We start from the raw sequence: 26,559 nt of genomic DNA, 5'->3' as shown, positions 1-26,559 counted from the left end.
CAAATGAGATCACACAGCACCTCACAGTATAGTTATTTACCTGGGCAATAGTTTGATAAATGTATTCAATGTTATAGCTCACAGAATCTCTGAGCTACATGGTAATGGAATGGTTACAGGAGTGCTGTCTCCAGGCCAAGCCCCAAAATGTGAAAGTGGTGTTTCTGACAGAGTTTACATAGTGCTGGGTGAGATGTAAGCCTTTCTAGAAATGCAGTCCCCTAGGCTGATTGAAGACATCAGCCATCCCTTGATACCACAAGCAATTCATGTACTACCTCTGCGTCTTCACTCTCCCAGTGTCCTTTTTCCTTGAGACAAAGGAATTTGGTCCCTAGACACAAAAATGACCTTCCCTTGTCTGAAGGCCTTCTACCCCCAGCCTTGGCCTGTACCGTTGTCTAATGACGTCAGCATCCAGGTACGAGGGCATGGATAGGAGGGTGATGGGTTGGAGTTGTTGTCCTGTTGCAGGAGGACCTGGGTATTTTGATCTCTGCCCCTGCACCCACATCTCCAGGAAGTTGGCCCTAACCAAGGTCAGCTACCCCAAGTGGTAATGAGAGCTCGTAGTGATCAAGGCCACTTTGAAGATAAGGAGACACGTCCTTTAAGAAGGACAGGCAGTTTAGGATCATGACCACAAAGCATTATATCCCGGAGTAGCCAGCTAGGGCAGACTTGTAAACTCAACCAGTACCCAGGTGAAATAAACCCCTCCCAGAGTACCCATCCCATTTCAGAATTCAGAATATCGACAGGGTTCCAGCCTGAGAATGTCACAGCTATTTACCCCGGCCACAGCATAGTGAGCAGGCAGATGCATGTGCGAGACAGAAAGATCCAGGCCCGTTCTGGGGCGGCCCAGAGGTTTATGTTGTTCCCAAGTGCCTCATTCTATTAGGGTCAGGGTTTGCCTGTGCTCACGGGTACCACTCCAAAAGGCCAACACAGCCCGCTCAAACTTTACATATTATAATCTCATGAATTTTGTTTCATACTGTGATCTGCAGACCATCTGCATCTTATTCCTAAAATGAAGATTCCTGAGTCAGACCCTCCAGGGGCAGAGCCCAAGAATATTCATTTTTTACCAGTGTCTCCCAAGGGGATTCTTCTGCAAAGCACAGTTTGAGAACTCCTGGTCTAAAGGTTTTTCTAGTTGCTGCATTCTGACCTAACTGCTAGTATACCTCTATAAGTACTACAGCTGAGGCAAAAACAGACCAAGGTAGCCTTCAGGCTCTTGGGACACTGTCCCACGGGACTTCCGTGTAGACCTTTCATCCTCCCATATCTGTAACACCTTCTTACTAGCTGTAGGTCCCTCTTTCCCTGTTACCTCAATTCATACCAGCCATTGCTGCCCATGCATCTAAAATGTCTTCCACTTTCATAGGCTCCATGGCCATCTGCTTCCCAACCACAGCCCCCCATTCATACACTAGTTTGGGAGAGTGCCATGCACAACCTCCTCTATGTTTGCCTCTCCACCATACCACTACCAGCAGACAACCTGCCAGGCCATGTGAATTAACCAGTCTGGCAGGGGTGGGGGCCAGCACTCCTGCTATACCTCCAACACATAATACAATTGGCCCTCTGGCCCAACCTCCTCCTCAGAATTCACTTCTAACTCACTACACCCCTCTATCCAGACCTCTTCCCTTCGTGGCATTACTTGTTTCCAGCCTTCTGTTGCCCTAGAACCACTGACATCTCTGAACCTGGTCAATACCCAGTGTAGCCACCCAAGTATCAACCAGCCAAGGACACGTTCAGTTAGCCTTCACCCTACAACATGGCACGGAGGTTAAGAGCAGGGCCTCTGAAGTCAACACTGCCTGGATTTGAATACCAGCACTACCACTTTCTGTGTGATCTCAAACAACTTGCTGAAGCTCTCTGTCCCTTGATTTCCTCACCTGTGAAATGGAGCTAATAATAGTACTTCCCACACAAAGCAGTTGTATTACATGAAGTAATGTGTGTAAAGCACACAGAATAATGTCTGGCACAGAGAAAAAGCGTCTGCTGTTGAGTAGTGTAGGAATTGCACTAACTGGATCATTCAGGGGTGAGACACCAGTTAGATTTCCTTTTGGCACAGCCCTATCTGCCCATGCTAAACATTGGAGGACTCTTACCTTGATGAAACTTTGAAGTGAAACTTAGTCTTCTGCCCGTAGACCTTCTACATCAGCAGCTTTTAGAACTTTGTGCCCTTCCTACTTCATGATCATCCATCCAGTCTTTTGCTACTGCCTGATGCACTTGTCTGCCCTGCACCCTGAAATTAGCCTCAGCAACCTAAGCCTGAGACCAATTGCATCGTGTAGGAGGTGCCAGCTTTCCAGCAACATCATGATTGGCCCACTGCCTGATTCACTGGAAGGCTGTTGCTCAGGAAATAGTTGGGAGGACCACCCAGAGGCACCTTGATCTTATAATCCTATTGGAGGCATGCTTTCCCAGCTCAGCCTCAGCATTCTCTCTTAAATGTAACTTCGGTGTTTGCTTTCATGTCCAGGTACCAGGACTGCACGTAAATTACAGTCTTATACCCTTCCCTTTATTTCCACCTCCACCTCCTGATCCCAGATCAGTGGGACCCTTCTAGCCAGTCTCATTAATAAAAAGGTCAGACTGTTATGCTCAGAGCCTAGGAAACAGATCTTATAAGTATGAACAATGTGGGGTTGTAAAAGGGAAGAAAAACACTGAGAGTGATTTTAGAGGCATGACTGACAGAACTTGGTGTTGAATTGGCTGTTGGGGGTAAGGAGAAAGAACAAAACATTGCATCGGATCCCTGTTTCACTCAGAGTAAAAGCCAGAGTCCCTACCATGGCCTACAGAGCCCTGCACCTTCCTCCCTTTTCCCCCTTCTCCCTGTAGAACTACTGTTTTCTTTTCTCGCTGTTCTCTGGCCCCTGGACTTCTCATGTCCCTTGAACCTACCAGGAGTGTTCCCACCTCTAGACCTTTTGCCTTGCTGTTCCTACTGCCTGAAATACTCTTCCCCCAGCTAATGCCCCTTCACCTCCTTCAAGTCTTTGCTGAATAACCACCATCTCATTAAGGCTCCCTGACCATGTTTTGAGATTCACATAGCTAAAAACTTTCCCATTGCCCTTTCCCTGTTTGATTGTTCTCCATACTGTTAATCATCAAAAAATTATTTAATTCACTTCTTGTTTATTTTATGTCTTACTTTCGCTCCCATGAGAATATAAACTTTATAGGAGGTAGGGGTGTTTTTTTAATAATAGTTTTTTATTATGTTATGTTAGTCACCATACAGTATATCCTTAGTTGGGATTTTTTTATCTGTTTTGTTCATTACTATAGCTCCACTGCCTAGAACTCTACTTGGCACACAGTAAACCCTCAATAAAATTTTGTTGTGTGAATGATCAAGTGTGCAAGTTGGAATGGATGGGCAAGAGAGAGAAGTGGGAAACATTGATTACATTGATCCCCAACCATTTGGGGGAGTGTCCCTCATAGTACTACCAACTGACTTATTGAATATCAACATGTTTGGAAAATAAAAAATAAAGTTATTAAGTTGGAAAGAGGGCCTATCAAGGTAGGCCCTCAATAAATATTTGTTGAATGAATCAATGATATCTTAACAGCTTTTATGAAATGATCAGAACCAGGAGAGAGAGAGAGTTAGAGAGGAAGTCATGGAGGGAGAGAGGAGATTCCATACTTCAGTGAGAAGTTCAAGCGCTCACAAAGTCGAATAAGCAGTCAATATGTCAGAGTTCAGCATGTCGAATATGGGCGAACTGTGGGCTGTTATATAAACTCTGCATTTTAACCAAGTAACCACTAGAGGGCGTGCAAGGTTAAATCAAGAATGCTTTCCGCTTGATGAAATTCTGTTTAACGTCATCCACGTTTCTATTTATTGATCTGATGTTCATATAAACTGTTTCATCAGTTCCAAGTGTTCTCCTGAACTAATTTTTTCCATCAGCGCAGTATCTGTCTCATACTCGTTCTTCAATAAATATTTATAATTTGAAGGAAAGAATGAATATTTAGAATAAAGAGATTTTCACCTTGAAATTTGTATTCGACTAATTAGCTGTGGTCAGTATTTCCATTAAGAAACAACCTTCAGAATTCATAACGTGGCTGATAAATATAGAATCCATGTTTCTTGGTGCTTAAAGAATCCTTAGGCAAGAGAAAGGCAAGAGTCTGACTTGGCATTTGTGTGCTTTGTATGTGTAAACGATAGCGTTAGATAACAGTGCACGTTGTATTGCCTGAGCTAGGAGTCACTGATGGCCCTGGCTGCCTCTGCTCTGATACCAGCTCGTCCCTCTTTCAGGAGAAGCTGGCAGCCGGTGAGGGATCCTGGTTACCTGGGCTGGCTTGCCCACCCCCTACCCTCCAGAATCTTTAGCTGGAATTTTGCAAATGGAGAGCTCACTGCTCTTGAAACCTGCTGCCCACAGCATGTTTGGGTGCTGTAGGGTTGTGTGAGATGAAGAAAGTTAAACAGGCTTTGCTAATCATCTTAATTATCAATTGTTGCCGTTGAAATTCTCCGAAGGGGCTTTGGGTGACTGGATTTGCAGCTTTCTGAGCTGGATAACCTTGTCCTGTTGACAGCTGATAAGCTGATGTCTCTGAGAGCCCTTGATTCAGGCCCATGAACTGGGCCCTCAGTATCAGGTATTTTTCATTGGTGGATTCATTTCAAATAGCCTGAGAAATATAACACATTTTTAAGAAACTTTTTAAGGGTCGTTTTAGATTTACAGAAAAAATGAGCAATGGTGTATGTAATGTTCCCATGTGCCCCACACCCAATTTCCGCCATTATTAACATCTTACGTGGATATGATATATTTGCTATAATTAATGAACCAATACTGATACATTATTATTAACTACAATTCACAGTTTACTCAGATTTCCTCACTTTTTGCCTCATGTCCTTTTCTGTCCTAGAAGCCCATCCAGTATACCACATTACGTTTAGTTGTCACGTTTCTTATGCTTCTCCAAGCTGTGACATGACACTTTCTCAGATTTTCCTTATTTTGATAACCTTGACGTTTTGAGAGGTTCTGGTCATAATATTTGGTATTATGTGTCTTTTAGTCTACTTTATGTATTTTAATGTGTTTTTCATTCTATTGAATGGACTCATTTCAAATAGTCTGAGAAATACAATCCATCTTTATTCCCAGCACCGAGTTTTGTAATCCAAACAGTTCCTGAAGCTGGTCCTTGCTAGAGGAGGGCAAGTGTCTATAGCACTGGTGAATTTTTCTAATACAGTGTACAGTCAGAGTCCACCTTTTTATTTACTGTCCATAGTTACTAAATCCATGCTGGTATCATCTTGTCTCAGGAAACTTAAATGGAAATTGAAGGTGCAAATTTGCAGCATGTATCTATGACTAATTGGTCTTAATTTTTTTGTAACATTTGAACTAGAGTGAGAGACTTCCTTTGTAGTTTTGCTGTTTAAATATAAGCAACAAGAGTTCTGTGGAGGAGAAGAGAAAGGAACATTGGGTAGGGCCACATATCGTTCTACAGCTTTACCTTAATTTAATTTTCTACCCCAACCTAGTCTTTAATATAAACTGTATTATCACCAGGATAAGACTCAGCTTTCTTTCTCTTTTTGCGTATTTTCAAATATTTAATACAACTACCCACACAGATTCTTACACAATGATACCACTAAATTTAGTTGGAATGCTAGTAAGCTACATTCACTTCCTCGCTGATCTTTGCTAGAATTCAGTGGATTTTTCTTCTGAGAATCTTTCTTTTTCATGCCTTTTATGAACTGTCTTTGGAATTTAGTAAAACTGGCTCTTTAAACCTTCTGGAGACTGGGGGCAAATCAAGGTAAGGTGTAAGTTGAAAGGAGCAAAAATCACTAATCTTGCCTGATGTACTTTAATACAACAGTAATAATAAATCATACAAGGTAGATTGAGTCAAGTGGTAATTAAGGACTTTATGCCAGACAACTAATAAAAGCTTTCTACGAGGTTTATAGATCCCGCTAGGAAGTATCTTCAAGGTTGTTAAGCTCTTATTAATGTGCTGACCAGGAATCCCTATCTGTGAACTTCCTTTAAGAAAGATATATATCCATAAAGTAGGTACCTTAATTAACTTTAGAGACTTCTGTTTGCCCTTTAGAACTTATTCATAAAAACAATATCAACATTTACTAAAAATCTCTCAGAAATGTGTGCTAATTATAAGAAATGTAGTATAAATGATTGGAATTCAAGCCATTCGCATGAAATAAAATTGATTACTGGAGGTAATGGTACAAATTATGAAATTTTTAAAACTGTTCAAGTAAATAAGGGGCCTTTCCACCTTATTAGATGGCAACTTTGGAATAGGCTCAATGTTGAATGCAGGTCATGGAGACTGAATAATTTATCTGTTAGTACTCAAGTGCATTTCTGTTTCTGATGAAAGTTGGTTTTCTTCCAGGCAATACCAGTGGCTAGTTAGCTCAAGCAGTTTGAATACAATGTTAATAAGGCTAGGGCCTTGATTTTTGTCTTTGTACAAAGGCAGTTAGTTTTTGCTGATTCCAGTGCTATTGGCTGCACCATTTACCTTGGCCAGCCATCTCTTCAAAAGCCTATCCTCAGTCACAGGGGAGGCCAAGGTAGTAGATGCAGATTGATAAGTGTAAATTGTTCCCACCTTCAAAAAAGCAGCCCCAAACCCCCTTTCTCTCAGTGAGGGGTCAATTGCATCATTTCCACTGGTTTGCCTTACCATGTTGTTACGAGTACCCTAAGATGTAGAACTATGTCCATTGCCTTCTTTGTTTTATATTCTATTAGCTCAGGAAAGTTCTTCATTCCATTGAGCACCAGACTGTGGGGTATATTTTTGGAAGCAAGTGTAGGTGTACCAGAGCCAAAAAAGGTTGGGAACAACTGTAGACAAACTGATCTCACTGTTCTTAGAGCTGCCAGCTCTAGGCACAGAGCCCTTAAAGTGGACTATAAATGTAGAGTACATGATTGAAAGAAAATACATTATGTGGGACTAATTTCTGGTTTCCCACAATCAGGTTCATGTATTTTGTGTGCGTGTTTTATGTGGAGAGAAGCAGGTGTGCACAAAGCTGATTTATTTAGCTCTATTAAATTAGAATTGGGGTCTTAATGACAGAAAAATTGCAAATTGGATAATTAGGATAGCTTGTACTTTGACCTTTTTTTGGTAAATGCCTTTATTTAAATTCATCATGCTAATATTCCTGTGAAGGAGATGCATAAGCTAGGAACTTTTCGCTAAGTCCAAAAACTGAAGCAGAGAGAACCTAGGTCTCCTGGTTCCTACCCCAGTTTCTATCACTGGAACATGTAAGCCTCTAAGACAACTTGCTGGACATAACTCTGAAATCAAATTACAGAGGGATTTCTGGTTCTTCATTCTCCCTCTCTGATAGAGGAAACAATGGCCTTATAAATAAACACAGAAACTCTTGATCTGTAAAAGTTATTGAGCCAGTTCTCACAAAAGACAGCAACATGAACTGGCTGTAGGAATAGTAAACAGGGTGTGAGGAAAGGGAGCCCACAGAAGACATCATGACAAGGTTTGGACATTAGGCATGGAAACATCTGATTATATAATATGTTAACCAGTGATAAGCTATAATGGCCCAAGCTAGGACCTGTTAGCTCATTTTTCCTTCCCTAGATCCTTATATCCAGCAGAGAGGCAAAGAAAGCTAATGTGTTCTAATAGTGATTTCAGCACTGTCTTAAAGATTAAGTACAGGTATGCTCCAATTTAAGAAAACCGGTAAATTTAAAAAAAAAATGCACACTGCCAAATGAATAGATACAGGGGTTGAATGGAGAATTCATTTTCTAGAAGGAGTCTTCACTATGACGGGATTCACCTATGGAGTTCCTTAAATCCAATTCTCTAGTGAATTCAAGATTTGATTTGCAGAGTGAATTAGCACATGACTTTTTAAGAATGTGTCTGCTGTAAGGTTTATCTTAGGATGACTATTTGAAAAAAAATATATCTTTATCTGTATCTATATATTTACAGTACATAGTCTGTGTACCAACATAAAGAGTACATTTCAAAGAATTTTGTTTTCCTGATTTTTTGTAGCACCGCATGACCTGTGTAGATTTGCATATAGGCCAAAGCATAAAAGCAGGATTATGAATGCTGTCTAGAGAGAGTAAGAGACGTTAGAATTAGATGCAGAAGAGATATTAAAGGGAAAGAACACTGAAAATTTTGACCATTTCTAATTTCTGGGAAAGCCATCTTGCTTTCTATCTCAGGTATACTTCTCACCTCTGAGCAATTAGTTGAAATTTTCTCTCCTGCTGATCTCCTATAACCATTGTAGCTTTTGAACATAGCAATTATCCATAAGGGCACACATAGAATCATTTAATGGAGCAACAACAATAGAAGCACCAAGAGCACATTCTCAGGAGGCTTAAGAGGTTTGATCAGCAAATACTGAAAATAAGGGGGGACATGCCTTATTTGAAAGTAAGAGTGTAACTTGGTAAGCACAACTCTGGGTCATCAAGGCTGCGGGCTCAGGTGGGGGTGCTCTTTAATGCCAAGGATACAGCTAGAAAAACTGTCCTCGTCCAAAAGTCCTAACAACCATGAAAATGTAGCGAAGTTTCAACAATTGCAGCTCTATAGAAAATGGTGGGCAGAATGATAAAAACACATTTCAGAACTTCTAGCTAATTATACTTAAACACCCAAAATATATGAAGGAAATCAATTTCTAAAGGGTATCTTCCCACATTGGGAAAAGCATCAGCTACTTTCTTTATCCTTCCATGTAATAATAAGCATATATCAAGCTCTGAAGCTACCATCCCTAGCTCTACCAGGACCAGCCCCTTGGAAATATGCGTTTCAAGAATCACAACTTCTTTCCATTTCTTTAGATCTTCTTTAACTTCTCTCCGCAGTATTTTCCAGTTTTCAGTATACAAGTCTTGTGCTGCTTTTGTTAAATTCATTCCTAGGTGTTTATTCTTATTGACACTATAATGTGTAAGTAGAATTTTCTTAATTTCATTTCTGGATTGTTCATTGCTATGGTAGAGAAGTATAACTGACTTTTATATTTTGATCTTATACCCTACAACCTTGTTAAACTCGTATTGCTTCTAACAGGTTTTTAGTAAAATCCTTGAGATTTTCTGTATACAAGATAATGTCACACTAGCCTCATAAGATAAGATGGAAAGTGTTCCCTCTGCTTCTATTTTCTGGAAGACATTATAGATAATTGGTATTACTTATTCCTTATACTTTTGGTAGAATTCACCAGTGAAATCGTCTGGGCCTGGGCTTTTTCTGCAGAAATTAACACTGTGATCCTAAAATTCATATGGAATTGCAAAGGACCCCAAATAACCAAAACAATCCTAAAAAATGAGAACGAAAAGGGCTCACACTTCCAGATGTTGAAACTTACTATAGGGCTGCAGTAATCAAAACAGACTGTAACTGGCATAAGAAAAGGCATACAGATCAATGGAATAGAATTGAGAGTTCAGAAATAAACCCATACGTCCATGGTCAATTGATTTTTGACAAGGATACCAAGACCATTCAATGGTGAAAGATTAGCCTCTTCAGTGAGTGGTTCTGGGATAACTGGGTATCCACATGCAAAAGAAAGAATGGAGTTGGACCTTTATCTCATACCATGTATAAAAATTAACTCAAAATAGATTAAGGACCTAAATGTAAGAGATAAACCTCTTAAAAGAAAACTTAGGAGTAAATTCTTGTGATCTTTGATTAGGCAGTAGCTTCCTAAGATGGAACACCAAAAGCACAAGTGACAAAAGAAAAAATGAATTGGACTTCATCAAAATTAAAAACAATTGTGCTGCAAGTAATATCTTCAAGTAAGTGGAAGGACAGCCCACTGAATGTAAGAACATATTTTAAAGTCCTATATCTGATAAAGATCTTGTATCCAGAATATATGTAAAACTCCTACAACTTAGCAATAAAAAGAACAATAACCCAATAGAAAAATGTCCAAAGGATTTGAGTAGACATTTCTGGAACGAAGATAGACAAATGGCCAGTAAAGACATTAAAAGATATTCAGTATTATTAGTCATTAGGGAAATGCAAAGCAACTCTGCAGTCAGATACCACTTCATACCCACTAGATGGCTGTCATTTAAAAAAAATGGACAATAGCAAATATTCAAGAAGATATGGAGAGATTGGGACCCTTATACATTGCTGATGGGAATATAAAATGGTACAGTCGCTTCAGAAAACAGTTTGGCACGGGGCGCCTGGGTGGCACAGCGGTTAAGCATCTGCCTTCAGCTCAGGGCGTGGTCCCGGCGTTATGGGATCAAGCCCCACATCGGGCTCCTCCGCTATGAGCCTGCTTCTTCCTCTCCTACTCCCCCTGCTTGTGTTCCCTCTCTTGCTGGCTGTCTCTATCTCTGTCAAATAAATAAATAAAATCTTTAAAAAAAAAAAAAAGAAAAAAAGAAAACAGTTTGGCAGTTCTACAAAATTAAACATAGAGTTAAAAAAAATATGATCCAGAACTTCTATTCCTAGGCATATATCCGAGAGAATGGAAAATATATGTCCACACAAAAATTTGTATGCTAATGTTCATTGCAGCATTATTCACTATAGCCAAAAGATAGGAAAAAAACAAACCTCCGTTAACTGATGAATGTGAAATGTGGTATACCCATACAATGGGATATTGTTTGACAATAAAAAGGAAGGAAGTACTGAGGTAGGCTACAAGGTGGATGAACCTCGAAAACATTATGCTAAGTTAAAGAAGATAGTCACAATGACCACATATTGTATATTCCATTTGTATGAAATTTCCAGAGTAGATACATCTATAGAGACAGAACATAGATTAGTGGTTGCCAGGGCCCAGGAGCTCTCAGGAAAAATGAGGTGTAGTGATTGCTAATGAGCACAGGTTTTCTTTTAAAGGTGAGAAGTATGTTCTAAAATTGATTGTGGTGATGGATACACACAACTCTGTGAACATTACTAAAAGCCATTGAATTGTACTCCTTAAATATGCGAATTGTATAGCATGTGATTTATAGCTCATTAAAGCTGTTTTTTAAAGGAGGAAGAGAAAAATAATAATAATAAGCACAATTCTGGATGAAGCTAAGTCAGACTGAGGAGGAGAAATACCATGTGATTTCACCCATGTGGAATCTAAAAAAACAAAACAAACAAAAAGCAGAATCAGACCCATAAATACAGAGAACAAACTGATGGTTGCCAGAGGGGAGGCGAGTAGGGGCATTGGGCAAAAAAAGCGAACAGGAGAGGGAGATACAGGCTCCCAGTTACGGAATGAATAAGTCATGGGAATAAAAGGCACAGCATAGGGAATATAGTCTATTGTAATCATGTCATACAGTGACGGATGATAGCTACACTGACAGTGAGTGTAGCATCGTGTATAGGGATGCTGGATCACTATGTTGTACACCTGAAATTAATGTAACTTTGTGATAAGTACATACAAATCAAAATTTCATAAACATAAAAAGCTAAAACAATTTTTAAAAAAGGAAATTCTGGGTTTTAAAATATAGGGGCGCCTGGGTGGCACAGCGGTTAAGCGTCTGCCTTCGGCTCAGGGCGTGATCCCGGCGTTATGGGATCGAGCCCCACATCGGGCTCTTCCGCTATGAGCCTGCTTCTTCCTCTCCCACTCCCCCTGCTTGTATTCCCTCTCTCGCTGGCTGTTTCTATCTCTGTTGAATAAATAAATAAAATCTTTAAAAAAATAAAATAAAATAAAATAAAATAAAATAAAATATAAATACACATTTTAGTGATCAGAAAAGAATTTTTTCCTGACTAATCAACATTTTGTATTCAGTGGAAGGAAAGGATAGGGAAACAGGAATTAACTCTGGGAACCCTCCAAACTTACCCTTTTCAGAAAGATTCTGATTATTGTTTTATTTCTTTAAATAATACAGATTTTATATAGTGATTTCACAGTAAAACATCCTCTTTACAGAGCAAATTTTCTATTGGGGGGTGCTTTTCATGTGAAGTAGAAATCGGATCCATTGGTTACCCTTCGCATATAAAATACAAGTCCAGACACTCCCCAGGATGGCTTTAAAAACCTGACTTTAGCCTGTGTTTCTAGCCTCATCACCTGTCACTCCCTGCTCTAACCAATTCATTTCACAGTTGTCTATGACTTCCCAAGTGCTCTCTCTGTCTAGAATGCCCTAAACACCTCTTCTCTTCCTGGAAAACTACTACTCCTTCAAGGCACAGCTTAATTTTCACCTTCCTAGAGTTCTTCCTGACTCTCATAGACAGAATTAATTGCTCTTCCCTTTGTTTTAATTGTATTTGTTTTTGCCTCTAGCATATTGTGTTATAATATGTTAGTTTAGCAGTCTTTGTCAGCCAAGCCTTCAATAACAAAAACCGAGTGTTTACTTCTGTATCCAGTGAATGTACCAGGTATATGCCTGGCCCACTGTAAGGTGACAATCAATGTGACTGATACATGGATGGATGGACAGACAGATAGATATCTGATATCTAATTGAGTCAGCTTGCTGGTTGGGGTCTAGAAAAAGGAAGCATAAGATTTTGCTTCTCCCCCTACCCAGCTTCTTGATTGTCAGTAGTAAGTATTTCCTGAGTCCCTGTGGAATGTCTAGCATCATGGCAAATCCAAAAATATATATAAACCATGGTCCCTGCCCTTAAGGATCTTCTGTAATTAAAGAGGTAGCGTCAGATGTTTGATATAACTAGAAGATAACAGAAAATAACATATCATTGAGAGCTCAATAATTTAAAGCAGATTATAATTGCTATCAGAATTCAGTGAAAAAGAAACTTGTTTCTATCTGCAGGTGGTAGGACCACATGGCAAACATAGCATTTCAGACAACAGGAGGGCCCTAGAAGTGACACCCGAGTAGAGTTCCGAAGCGTCACAGGAGGCTAACAGCTACCAGCACCATGGTGGGCAAGCAGTAAACTGTGTAAATAATCCCCAAGCCAGCATAGTCAAGGGAAAAGTGAGCCATGGCTCCTTGGAGCATTTGTAAAGCTTTTTAGGCTCTCTTCCACTGAAGGGAATCCCTATATCTTTACCTCTTTTATGGAACTTTTTTTTTAATCCACTTATTGGGTTGCCTGGGTGGCTCAGTCAGTTAAGCATCTGCCTTCGGCTCAGGTCATGATCCCAAAGTCCTGGGTTCAAGTCCCACATCAGGCTCCCTGCTCAGCAGGGAGTCTCCCCCTCCCCCTGTTCCTGTTCGAAGGCACTCTCTCTTTCTCAAATAAATAAATAAATAATCTTAAAAAGTGGTTTTAAAAGTTCACTTATTCACAAATATTTATTGAGTGCTGTATTAGTTTCCTGTTGCTGCTATAATGTGACCACAAATTTAGTGGCTTTAAACAACAGGAATTTATTCTCTCACAGTTCTGGAGGCCAGAAGTCTGAAATGAAACTTATGGGACTAAAATCAAGGTATCAGCAGGGCTACACTCAGCAGGGCTACACTCTCTCTAGAGGCTCTAAGGGAAAATCTGTTTCCTTGCCTTTTCCAGTGTCCGAAGCTATATTCTTTGCTCGTGGCCCCTTCCTCCAACTTTAAAGCCAGCAGCATAGCTTTTCTTTGTGACTGCTTGCATTGTGTGACCTTCTTTTCTGTGTCAAATCCCCCCTGCTTCCCTCTTCTAAGGAATACTTATGATTACATTAAGAACACACCCAGATAATCCAGGATAATCTCCCCATCTCAAGAGCCTTAATTTAATCACATCTGCAAAGTCTCTTTTGCCATAAAATGTAACATTCACAAGTTCTGAGGATTAAGGCACGGACATCTTTGGGGGCTACTGTTCAGCCTTCCATGAGCATCTACTAAATAGCAGGCACCGTGCTGGGCGTTTTATATCTCTGCTACACTTAACAGTATTCATAGATTCTCTTTCCTACTGTAAATTCCTGGAAGAGAGGTCCACGTTGCTTTCTCTTTCACAGTGCTTAGCATGTGGCCTTAATATATATAATAGATAACCAGTAAATAATTAATGATATGAGCCACACCCTGTCACATAGTAGAATTTAAGTTAACTTCATTCACAAAATATGTATTCAGTCAGAGGAGAAGGGTCTTTGATATCTGGATAGTCAGATGCAATCCAGGAAATAGTCGTTGAGCTCCTACTGTGTGCCAGATAGCTTGCTAGTTATTAAAGATAAGGACAGAAGTAAGGTAGTCCTGCCCCTGAGGAGAAATAATGAGCAGCTGTGTGCCTAGGCTGGCTAAGAAAGGTCTGGTTGGTGGAAAAGCCATGTCCCAATCTATGGGCACCTCTTAGGGGCACAGGTTAATGGATGAGCCATCTAGAAGGAGCCCCAAGGGTCATCTAGCACCACCACCACCATCACCTCCACCCATCACCCCACCTTCACGTTCCTATCTGCTGTTGAGATTCCCTCTCTGATATCACTGCCTAGCATTTTCCAACTTCTGATTGTACACCTCTTGTCACAGGGAGGTCACTTTCCCCAGCGGCAGCCCATTTGATCTTCAAGCCATTCTAAAATGTTAACAAAATTCTTTCTTCTGTTGAGCTGAAATAATGCCACTGCTCTTCCTAGCCATTCTGCCTCCTGCAGCCACACAAAACAATGTACTTCTCAGTCTGGAAGAGCCATTCAGAAATTTCTCGAGGCGCCCCTAAGTCTTATCTTCTTATTCATCCATTTATTCATTCAACAGATGGTCTCAACATCTCTTATATGCCTGCCACTGTGCTAGGGACTGGAGATACAGAGATGAGCAGGACAAAATTCTGTCCTCAAGGAGCTCCCAATCTAGCAGGGAAGCAGTCGTGTGAGCAATGTGACAAGTATTCCAGGAGAAGGAGCTGAGAGTGGAGACCAACCAGCTACACATAGGGCTGTTAAGAGGTCAGGAAGGTGGTATTTGAGCTTGGCCTCAGTCAGTCAGTCAGTATTGAGTACCTACTGCACACCAGGTACTCTGCTGGGTGCCTGGGATGTAATAGCGACCTAGGAATTTACCAGGCCGAATATACCAGGCAAAGGGCTCAGCATTTGCAAAGTCAAGAAGACGTTCACTTATTTAAGCATTTGTTTTGGTTGTTGGGTTTTTATTGTGTTTGAAGCAAAGATGGTAGGCGCTGGAGATACAGAGATAAGCCACACTGACACTGTCCCTGACTTCAAGAAGCTTGTAGTCAACTGGCATACACTGACAAGTAAACTAACATTCTGACATAATGTTATTAATGGCTCTAATAGGCACAGAGCACTAGGGAAGCGCATAAAGACCCTAAGGTCAGTAAGGGTGTGGGGAAATACTGTGTTCAGAGCAGGATTTTTTTTTTTTAATATTGAGGCTGTTGCGATGCCTGAGCTGAGTCTTCAAGGGCAAAAAATTAGAAGCCAGGCAGATGCAGGGGAGAAGGATAAGGAAAAGGGCACTGGACATGTGAAGGTAGGAAGGCATGAGAGAATAACAATTGTGACAAGACTTGTCAAGAGTTCACTATGGCTATGGCAGAAAGTTTGTATGGGCCAGTGGCAGGAGATGAGGCTGGAAAATTAGATGAGGCCAGATCCTTAAGGACCTTGTGTACTGTACTAAAGTGTTTGGACTTTATCCTGAAGGCAGTAGGGAGCCAGAAAAGATCATTAACCAGGGAAGTGACACAATCAGATTTTTCTTTGACAAAAATAACTGTGGCCACAGGGTGGAGGATTAAATCCAAGGGGTGAGACTAGAGGCAGGAAGACTGGCTAGAAGGCTGGTGCAGTCAGCCAGGGCAGTGATAATGAGGGCAGTGGCAGAGGAAACAGGAAGGAGGGGCCAAAGGGAGGATTTATGAAGTAAAATTATCAGGGAGAGGAAGACAGAATAATCAAAACTGACACTAAGGTTGCCAGTTTGAAAAAATGATGATAGGAATACAGGAGGAAGAGTACATTTCAGAGGGTGATGATGAGTTGTTAGTCATGGGGTTTGGGGGGTACCTAAGAGATAGAAAGATGTCTAGTAAGCAGTTAATTATCCAAGTCCGGAATGCAGTAGTGTCTGGGCGTAAACTAGAATGGCATGTGAAAATAACAGTTCTTAATTCAACAAATATTTATTGAGTGCCTCTATGTGTTATACTAGAGGAGATTCCTGGGGTTACAAAGATGAATAAGATGGTCTCTGCCCCCCCGCCAAGAGTCCCACCTCATCAGGAAAACAGAAGTAGAAGCAAGCAATGATAAAGCAATGTGGAAACACAGCAATTGAGGTCTACACAGGATGTTGTTAGAGGAACACTGATGAGAAGTACTTAACCTGAGGGAGAAGAGGGAAGGCCTTCTAAATTAAGTGCTGTTATCTCAGCTAAATGTTGAAGAATTAAGAGCTAACCATGTTTAAAAAAAAAAGGAGAAGGACATTCCAGGCAAAGGGGACAACAAAAGAAAAGTCAGGGAGGCAGGAACAAAAATACGGTGCATGCATTTCAGTATTGGTAGAGCACAGAATACAAAGGTGAAATTAGAGTGTGTAAGGGGATGGGTTGTAGAAGGCTTTATGTACCATGTTCAGATAGTTTGGACTATAAACAAGGAAGAGCCCCTGAAGGTTTCAAGAAAAATAACATGGTCAGAGCTGCATACAAGCGGATCATTCTGATGGTTGTGTTTCCCTCTTCTAGAATACAAGCTCCATAAGGATAAGGATTTTGTCTCAGTGCCTGGAACAAAGAGCATCTAGTAGACACTCATAGATATTTGTTGAACAAGGGAATTAACATAGGGGATCGAGGTGAGGGGCCAAGACTAAAGGCAGGGAAATTGTGGCAATAATCCAGAGTGTAAATAATGAAGGCCTGACCTAAGATTGGCAGTGGGAGGTGCAAAGAAGGCGCTGGAGTCAAGAACTATGGACCAAGCTTTGGTCTGGTTAGGCAGTGCTACCTGCATGATTTTATCCTCCTTTCAATTTAACATACTGACATTCTGCTATGTCCTAGATATTGCTAGATCTAAGAGACACAAAGAAAAGTAAGATCTGTGCCATGCTTTTAGGAAGCTCTCAGTTTCATGGGTTAGACAGACCAATCTAGGAAAGATAGATCCAGTATAATGTATATATTCTGTACTGGTTCTACAATAGAGTTTGAACTGCTGGGGGCACCATGTGGAAACGACTAATCCATATAGGAAAAGGCTTCATCATAGTGACATTTGAGCTGGTTGTCAGATGTGGAAAAGGGAATTGCCAGGCAGAACAGGGGAGTATGGCATTCTGGGGTGAAGAATCATGTGCAGGTACATGGAATTGTGAAGGGGCTTGGTCAGATTCCAGGACCAGTGAGAAGTTGGGTGTGGCTCTGCTACAGGGATAGCAAATAGCTTTTATGTCATGTGCTAACTCCATTTGATTGATAGTAGCTATCAGTCAAAGATATCACCATCTACCTAGACAAAAGCTAGAAACACGGGCCTCAAGTCATCTCTACATCCTACTCATTCTACCTCCAAAATGCTTTTTGACTCCAGCTCCTTCTTAGTACCTCCCACTGCGAATCTCATGCCAGGCCGTCCTTAAAGGGCTGTGTTAAGAAAGATTCTGAAGCCTTTTTGGAGCTTAATGGGAAAGAATGATGTGATCAATTAGCAACGTCTGCCATGGGTATGAAAGTAAGGAATGGCAGTATAATCACATCGCTGAGCATGGAGTATGAGGTCAGGAATGGCAGGAACTGGTGCGTTAGAGTCCAGTTTTGAGAGTGTTGAGATTGAAGTACTTATGGGCTGGAGGTGTCCAGTCGATAAGCAGATCGAGAGCTCAGAAGATAGGTCAGTGATGAGGATGTAGAGTTTTGGAATTATCTACATGTGCATCAGAAGTAGATAAACCTTTTCTGTAATGGTCCAGATAGTAAATATTTTCAACTTTGCAGGTCATGAGGTCTCTATCCATACATATTTAACTTCGCTCTTGTCCCTTCAGAGCTGCCATAGACAGTATTTAATGAATGGGCATGGCTGTGTTCTAATAAAACTTTATTAACGAAAACACATGAGGCTGTATTTGGCCTGTGCTGTAGTTTGACAACCTCTAATGTTGACAGGACATAGCATACCATCATGGGATGTAATAGAGTATAGTTGGCCCCAGACAAGACGAGTTCGGTCCCAGCTCTCTACCTACTAACTTTGTGACTTTGGACAAGCCAGTTAAACTTTTCCTGACTCTGTTTCCTCTTCTGCAAGATGGAGCTTCATGCTAGTGCCTGCCTTACATGCTTCCTGTGAGGAGTAGCTGAGCTATTCCATATAAGCAGTAATTACGGTACCTCGAACTCAATAAATGTTTGCAATGATTAATATCACTATTACTATTGGGATCGTTCATGTTGTTAGAGATTTTAATTAAGATCATAGGAGTGCATAAGCTTACTGGGGAAAAGTGGGTAGAACAGAGGAGAAGAGGGCATCAACATTTAAGGGGCAAATGGGGAGAAACCAGAGAAAGAACTGGCAACATTATAGGAGAGGACCCAGAAAGGAGTATAGTTGACCCTTGAACAACATGGAGGTTAAGGGCGCTCACCCTCTGCACAATCAAATATCTGCATATAATGGGTTTTTTTTTTAGTATATTCGACACACAATGTTACATTAGTTTCAGGTGTCGCATATAACTTTTGACTTCCCCAACACTTAACTACTAATAGCCAGCTGTTGACCAGAAGCCTTTACGGATAATACAGTCAATTAACACATATTTTGTGTGTTGTTTGCATTTTATACTGTATTCTTACAATAAGATAAGCTAGAGAAAATGTTACTAAGAAAATCATAAGGAAGAGAAAATATATTTATAATACTACACTATATTTATTTTTAAAATTTGTATATAAGTGGACCCACACAGTTCAAACCCATGCTGTTCAAGGGTCAAGTGTAATATACAGGAATCTAAGGAAGGAAACTGTTTTAAGGGAAGGGCAAAAAGCAAAAGTCTTCCATATTAGAAAAATGGGAAAAGGCCATGAAAAGGCAGTTATCAAAAGACATACAAATGGCCAATAAAGATTTATTATAAAAAGATGTTCATTTTCACTGATAATCAAGGACATGAACAAAAAATCATGTGTTTTTGTTGCTTATCTGTGAGACTGGCAAAGATTTAAAAGATTTACAGTGTTACCAAGGCTGTAGGGAAACAGGTACTCTCCTGTACTTACTGGTGGGAATGTAAATTTTGGGGAGCTTTACCGAGGAGAGTTAAGCAGCATGTATCAAAATGAAAAATAAGCATATCTTATGAGACAGTCTTATGAGACAGTCTTCTGAGAATTTACCCCAAAGGAGATAGAAAATTATACAAATGCATTTTAAAAATACATGTAACGATGTTGGTCTCAGCATCATGATAGCAAAACAACCTAAAATGCTCAACAATAAAATAGCTATGCCGATGCACACAATGGAATACTATACAGCCATTAAAAATTATGACACAGCTCTATACTTAATTGATATGGAAAGATGTCCATGGCACATTATGGAAGGTTATAAAGCAGCGATGTAATATTTTCTCCATTAAATAAGACTTTGCTTCCTAAGAAACAGTGTTCTTGGTTTTTTTCTTGGTAGTGAGAAAAGGTCAGGTCATTGCACTTTTGGTTAAAGTTTGAATAGTTGAATATATTTTACTGAACACGTGTCATTTTATAGAAACAGTAATGAGTAATATGCTGGCAACCCAGATCTCTGAAAAATAAAGCCCTAAATTTGTAGCATTTGCTAAATTTGATGGTATAAATATTCTCAAGGGCTTGTGAAATTCCTGAATATTAAATGATCAGCACTTACTAGCTGGCTTTGACACACCCCTGGCACTGAGCAACCCAGGCACCCCTAAAAAGAGGTGCTTTTTAAATTATCCATATTATACTAGGCCTCATCTGTAATTCGCCTTCTCTCTCTCTCTCTCTCTTTTTACTGCCTTTATTTTCTCATCATTCATTTGCTCCTCAGTTTGCTCTTCTGACACCACTGAAAATATACCAGTAATCACCTGATTGCCAAATCCAACAGACTCTTCTCAGTCCTCAACATACTCAACTTCATTGTTACTAATAACTATTTGCCCTCTTGTGCTAGGCTTTCTTGTCTTATCCCAAGCAAGAACAAACAAGGTTCGTGGCTTGCCATGGCCTGCCTAGGACAAGCTGAAAAAGAACATAAAACCATGGGAGAGGAAGACCTAGATTGGAGAAGGGTCAAGGTATATGTATTAGTGGCCACATTTTATCTATCTTGGTAATTTTAGGGCTTAACCCGTGGGTGGAACACAAATGTGGCTCACTGTCTGTGACATCTGGGGCGAGACACTTCATCTTTCTGAGCCTCGGGTACCCCATATATGCAATGAGAATGATAATAATACCAATCCTAAGGGTTGTTTCAAGAACATCCATGTGCCTGTATATTGTGAATTTTAAAGATCATTCAAACATAAGAAGTAAAAAGGTTTATAATGTTATCCTTGTTTGGTATTTCTTCACAACCTCCCTAAATTAAACTTCCCTTGACCTTATCTCCCTCAAGCTACTATTTCTTTCCTTCCATTTTCCATAAAATTGCCTGCTTTCTCCATTTTTTTCTTTCCCATTTGCTCCACAACTGTCAGTTCCACTGGAACTCCTTTTACCAGGTTCACCAGAGACAAGAAATTTTTTATCTTCATCTTACTTGACCAGCATTTGATACTGGCAAACGTACCTCGAATCTTTCTTTTGTTTTAGACAGTTATCGCCAGGGGGCGCTTGGATGTCTCAGTCAGTTAAGTGTCTGTCTCTTGATTTTGGCTCAGGTCGTTATTTCAGGGTTGTGAGATCGAGCCCCGCATTGGGCTCCATGCTGGGCATGGAGCCTACTTTAAAAATTAAAAAAAAAAAAAAAGAAGAAGAAGAAGAAACACTTTTTGAAAAGAATATTTATTTATTTGAGAGAGCACAAGCAGGGGAAGGGGCAGAGGGAGAGGCAGACTCCCCGCTGATCAGGGAGCCCAACACGGGGCTCGATTCCAGGACCCTGAGGTCATGACCTGAGCCAAAGGCAGACGCTTAACCAACTGAGCCACCCAGGCGCTCCTCTTTTTAATGCTCAAATTATTCCAACTTTGGCCATTGAGATCTCCTCCAAACCAGCTCCTATGTGTTTTTTTTACATGACCCCATCACTTCTTTAATGCTTCTTTGCTTTCTGGTGAACAAAATTCAATTCACCCAGTTCATATTGAACTTTCCCCACTCCAGCCCCAGAATCAGCCATTTCTCTTCAAAGCCCTGGTTCCTATTAATAGGAAACAGTACTTCATTACCACAGTCCAGGTACTAAGTATGCTCATTGCTACTGATGCACATTGCTGTTAGACGTTTTCTGTCGACTGAGCTAGGAAATATGTATTTTTGAAATTGTGAAACTATTAATGGAAATGGATTATAGCAACAACAATAATCATAATAATCCATTAGTACATAGTGATATTCAGTAGAGAAAGGGGGAAAAAAGGAGAAAAATCTTTTTTCTAGCAGAACACTAGCTAATAAATATAAAAGGAAGATAGAATAGAAAATCAGTATTTTGCAACTCCCAGTATAATAATTGATTTTGACATGATTATCAAATGGATGCTAAAACCACTGAGTAAAAAGTTCTTGGGGAACAGGATATTCACACAGTCTCAAATTATCACTCCATGGGTTCCTTGCTCAATTACTAAGGGGAAATGTCCATTTACAATGGAAAAATCTAGCAGTCACTAGGTGAAACAAGTGATTAAACCCAGCATTGTCAATACCAGGACAACCTGACATTGTGCCTCCTGATGTAATAAGAAGTACAGAACATCATTTATGAAATATTCTTGCTAAAAATGTTTAACCTGAATCTAAATATGAAAATAGCAGTTAGACAAGCCTAGGGTGTGAGACTTCCACCAAGTCAGCTGGCCTGAACTCTTTAAAAGGCCACTATCATGAAATACAAAAGAAAGTAGAGGAATTGTTCTAGATTGAAAAAGAACCATGAGCTCTAGCAGTCAAATACAAAGTGCCGAACTTGAATGGATTCAGAATTGGGGGGGGGGGGTCATAAAGAGCTATGAAAGACATTTTTTGAATAACTTGGTAAATTTGAATTTATACTATATTATTAGATGACATTATTAAATTAATGTTGATTTCTTAGATGTGACAATGTGGGAGACTTCTTTTTCTTAGGAGATGCATGCTGAAGTATTTAGGAGTGAAGTCTCCTCATATTTGTAGCTTACTTTCAAATGACTCAGAAAAGTGTGTGTGTGTGTGTGTGTGTGTGTCTGGAGAGAATAAATAATGGGAAATTAGTAACCGTTTGTGAATCTAAGTGTAAGATGAGTGACTGCTTGTTATACTATTCTTCTAACTCTTCTGTAGGCTTGAAAGTTTTAAAATCAATGTTAGAAAAACACTTCTTTTTAAAGCCTTTGAAAATATGTGGTGCGATTCAACAAGTGGTGCTGGGACAATTGGATATACACATGCAAAACGATAAAATTAGACCCTTATCTCATACAATACACAAAAGTTATCTAAATGAATAAGAGGCTTAAATGTAAGAACTAAAACTATAAAACTTATAAAAGAAAATGTAGGAGAAAACCTTTGAGACCTTGGTAAAGCAATGGTTTCTTGGATACAACAACGAAAGCATGATCCATAAAACAACAAAACAATTGACAAAGTGGACTTCATCAAAATTAAAAACTTTGGTACTTCAAGAGACATCATTATGAAGATAAAAAGACAACTCATAAACTGGGAGAAAATATTTGCAAATTACATATCTGATAAAGGACTTGTATCCAGAATATACAACTCTTAAAATTCAATAACACAGACAACTCAATTTAAAAATGGAAAGAGATTTGAATAGACATTTCACCAAAGAAAATATATGAATAGTTAATAAGCACGTGAGAAGATGCTCAATACCATTAATCATAGGAAAATGCAAATTAGATCCACAATGAGATACCACTACACACCCACTAGAATGGCTGTAATAAAAAAGATAGACGGTAAATGTTGGCAAGGATGTCGAGAAACAGGAACCCTTATATGTTTCTGGTGGGAATACAGAGTGGCACAGACACTTTGGAGAACAGTTTAGGGGGAGGGAGTTAAGATGGTGAACTAGGGGGACCCTGAGCTTTCCTTGTCCCTCAAACACAGCTGTATTGAGGTCAGATCACTTGGAACACCCAGGAAATTGATCTGAGGACTAGGAGAAGGATCTCCACGGTTGGGGGGAGACAGCATGGCAGATGCAAAGCTTATTTTAACAGACACTTTGGAGAATAGTTTAACAGTTTCTTAAGAATTTAAACATAATCATACATCCCACCAATTCCACTTCCAATAGAAATGAAAACATATGTCTACATGAAGACTTGCACATAAATGTTCATAGCACATCTATTCTGTTCTATTCTGTTTGGTTATTCATATTAACCAGAAAGTGAGAACAACCCAAATTTCCATCAACTAGTGTATGGATAAGCAAAATGTGGTATATCCATATAATGGAATACGATTCAAGGATTTAAAAAGGAATGAAATACTGATATTTGCTACAGTATGAATGAGCCTCAAAAATATTATGTTCAGCAATCATGCTCATAGGTATTTACCCAACTGAGCTGAAAACTGATGTCCATACAAAAACCTGCACACAATGTTTATAGCAGCCTTTTTTCATAATTGCCAAGATTTAGAAGCAACAAAGATGTCCATCAATGGTAAATGGATAAGTAAACTGTTATATCTATACAATAGAATATTATTCAGCAGTAAAAAACGATCTATCCTGTATTGTAGGATTGAAATCAGCTAAGTGGTTAGAACTTAAATATTCTCACCAAAAGAAAGATAAATATGTGAGGTGATAAATGTGTTAATTAAATTGGGGCACTCCTTTCACAGTGTGTATGTGTATCCAATCACCACAATATCCACTTTAAATATCTTACAATTTTATATGTCAGTTACACCTCAATAAAGCTGAAATTTTAAAAATTGAGCTATCAATCACAAAAAGAAATGGAGAAATTTTAAATGCTTACTGTTAAGTGAAAGAAGCCAACCTGAAAAGACTACACATTGTATGACTTCAACTATATGACATTCTGAAAAAGGCAAAAGTATAGAGACAGTAAAAATTATCAGGGGCTTGGAGAGGAGGGGAGGAATAATTGGGCAGAACACAAGGGATTTTTAGGGCAGTGAAACTATTCTGTGTGATTCTATAATCGTGGATACATGACATCATACATTTGTCAAAACTCATACAACACTAAGAGTGAACCCTAATGTAAGCTATGGACTTTAATGATAATATATCAGTATTGCATCAAATGTACCAGGCTAATGCAAGATGTTAATAGGGGAAACTGTATGTGGGAGAGAGGGTATATGGGGACTCTCTGTTCTAGCTGTTCAGTTTTCTGTAAATCCAGAACTGTCCTAGAAAGCTCTATTAATTTAAAAAATTATGTCACGTAGGGGCACTGGGGTGGCTCAGTTGGTTGAGCATCTGACTCTTGGTTGCCCCTCAAGTCATGATCTCAGGGTTGTGAGATCGAATCCCACGTCAGGCTCCATACTCAGCGAGGAGTCTGCTAGAAATTCTCTCTCCCTCTGCCCCTCCCCCATTCGTGCACGCGTGCTCTCTCTCTCTGAAAATAAATAAATCCTTTAAAAAAAGAAAAAAATTATGCTATGTAGAAGAAGCCAGATAGAAAAGACCACATAAGGTGTAATTCCGTTTATATGAAATGTTCAGAAAGACAAATCTATACAGAAAGAGAGTAGATTAGTAGTTGCCTGGCTCTGGGGGTAAGAATAGGGATTGATTGTAACAGGTCTGAGGAATCTTACTGGAGGGAGAAGAATGTTCTAACATTAGATTATGGGGATGGCTGCCTAACTCAGTAAATTTATTAAGAATCATTGAACTGTATACTTAACATGGGTAAATTTTATGGTTTCTAAATTATACCTTAATAAAACTGCAAAAAAAAATCATTTGATCTCACCTTTAAAAATTGTCTGTTGTCCGTTAGTTCCTTGTAACTGTGAATCATATAAATAATGTGTAGTGGGATCCATGTTCATTGATCAGAAAACTTAATATTGTTCAGATGACAGTACTGCCAATTTGATCTACAGATGCAACACAGTCCCTACAAAATCCTAGCTGGCTTTTTGTAGAAATTGACAGGCTGATCCTAAAATACATATGGAAATGCAGGGGACCTACAGAAAGCCAAAACAATCTTGAGAAAGAGCAAAGTTGGAGGACTCACACCGTAATCAAGACAGTGTGGTGCTGGCATAAGGTTAGACATTTGGATCAATGGAATAGAATTGAGAGTCCAGAAATAAACCCTCACGTTTATGGTCAATTGATTTTTGACAAAGATACTAGAACAGTTCAATAGGGAAAGAATAGTCTTTTCAACGAATGGTGCTGGGACAACTGGATCCACATGCAAAAGAATGAATTTGGACCTCTACTTCCTACCATACATAATAGTTCAAAATAGATCATAGACCTAAATGTAAGAGCTAAAAGTATAAAACTCTGAGAAGAAAGCATTGGAGTAAATCATCGTAACCTTGGCTTAGGCAAAGCCTTCTTAGATATATCACCAAAAGCACAAGCAACAAAAGAAAAAAATAAATAAGTTGGACTTCATCAAGATTAAGTCCTCTGGGGCTTCAAAGAACACCATCAAGAAAGTGAAGAGATAGCCAAGAGAATGAGAGAAGACATTTCCAAATCATACACAGGCATACCTCGGAGGTATTGCGGGTTCAGTTCTAGACCACTGCAGTAATGCAAATATCACAATAAAGTGAGTCAAATGAATTTTTTGGCTTCCCAGTGCATATAAAATGTATGTTTATACTGTAGTCTTCCAAGTTGGCAATAACAAATTATGTCTAAAAAACAACGTATATATTTAATTTAAAAATCCTTTATTGCTAAAAAATTCTAACCATCATCGGAGCTTTCAGTAAGTCATAATCTTTTTTGCCGGTGGAGGGTTTTGCCTCAGTGTCGATGGCTGCTGACCGATCAGGGTGGCGGCTGCCGAAGGTTGGGTTGGCTGTGGCAGTTTCTTAAAAGAAGACAAAGATGAAGTTTGCCACACATATGGACTCTTCCTTTTTACAATTTCTCTAGCATGTGAGACTGTTTGATAGCATTTTACCCACAGTAGAACTTGTTTCAAAATTAGAGACAATCTTCTCAAAACCTGCCACTGCTTTATCAACTAAGTTTATATATATAATATATATATATGTATATATATATATAATATTCTAAATCTTTCATTGCTGTTTCAACAATCTTCACAG

At 39.4% G+C, this 26,559-nt stretch overlaps 1 protein-coding gene across 10 annotated transcripts in view; it reads left to right on the top strand.

Annotated features, from left to right (window-relative positions):
* Positions 1 to 26,559, top strand: part of HDAC8 (histone deacetylase 8) — a 210,473-nt gene that overhangs the window by 17,637 nt on the left and 166,277 nt on the right. The window lies entirely within an intron of this gene.

This window comes from Ailuropoda melanoleuca, chromosome X (assembly GCF_002007445.2).
Source record: "Ailuropoda melanoleuca isolate Jingjing chromosome X, ASM200744v2, whole genome shotgun sequence".
Lineage (NCBI taxonomy): Eukaryota > Metazoa > Chordata > Mammalia > Carnivora > Ursidae > Ailuropoda > Ailuropoda melanoleuca.
Note: the sequence above shows the minus strand (reverse complement) of the source record. Positions and strands in the feature narration are given on the sequence as shown.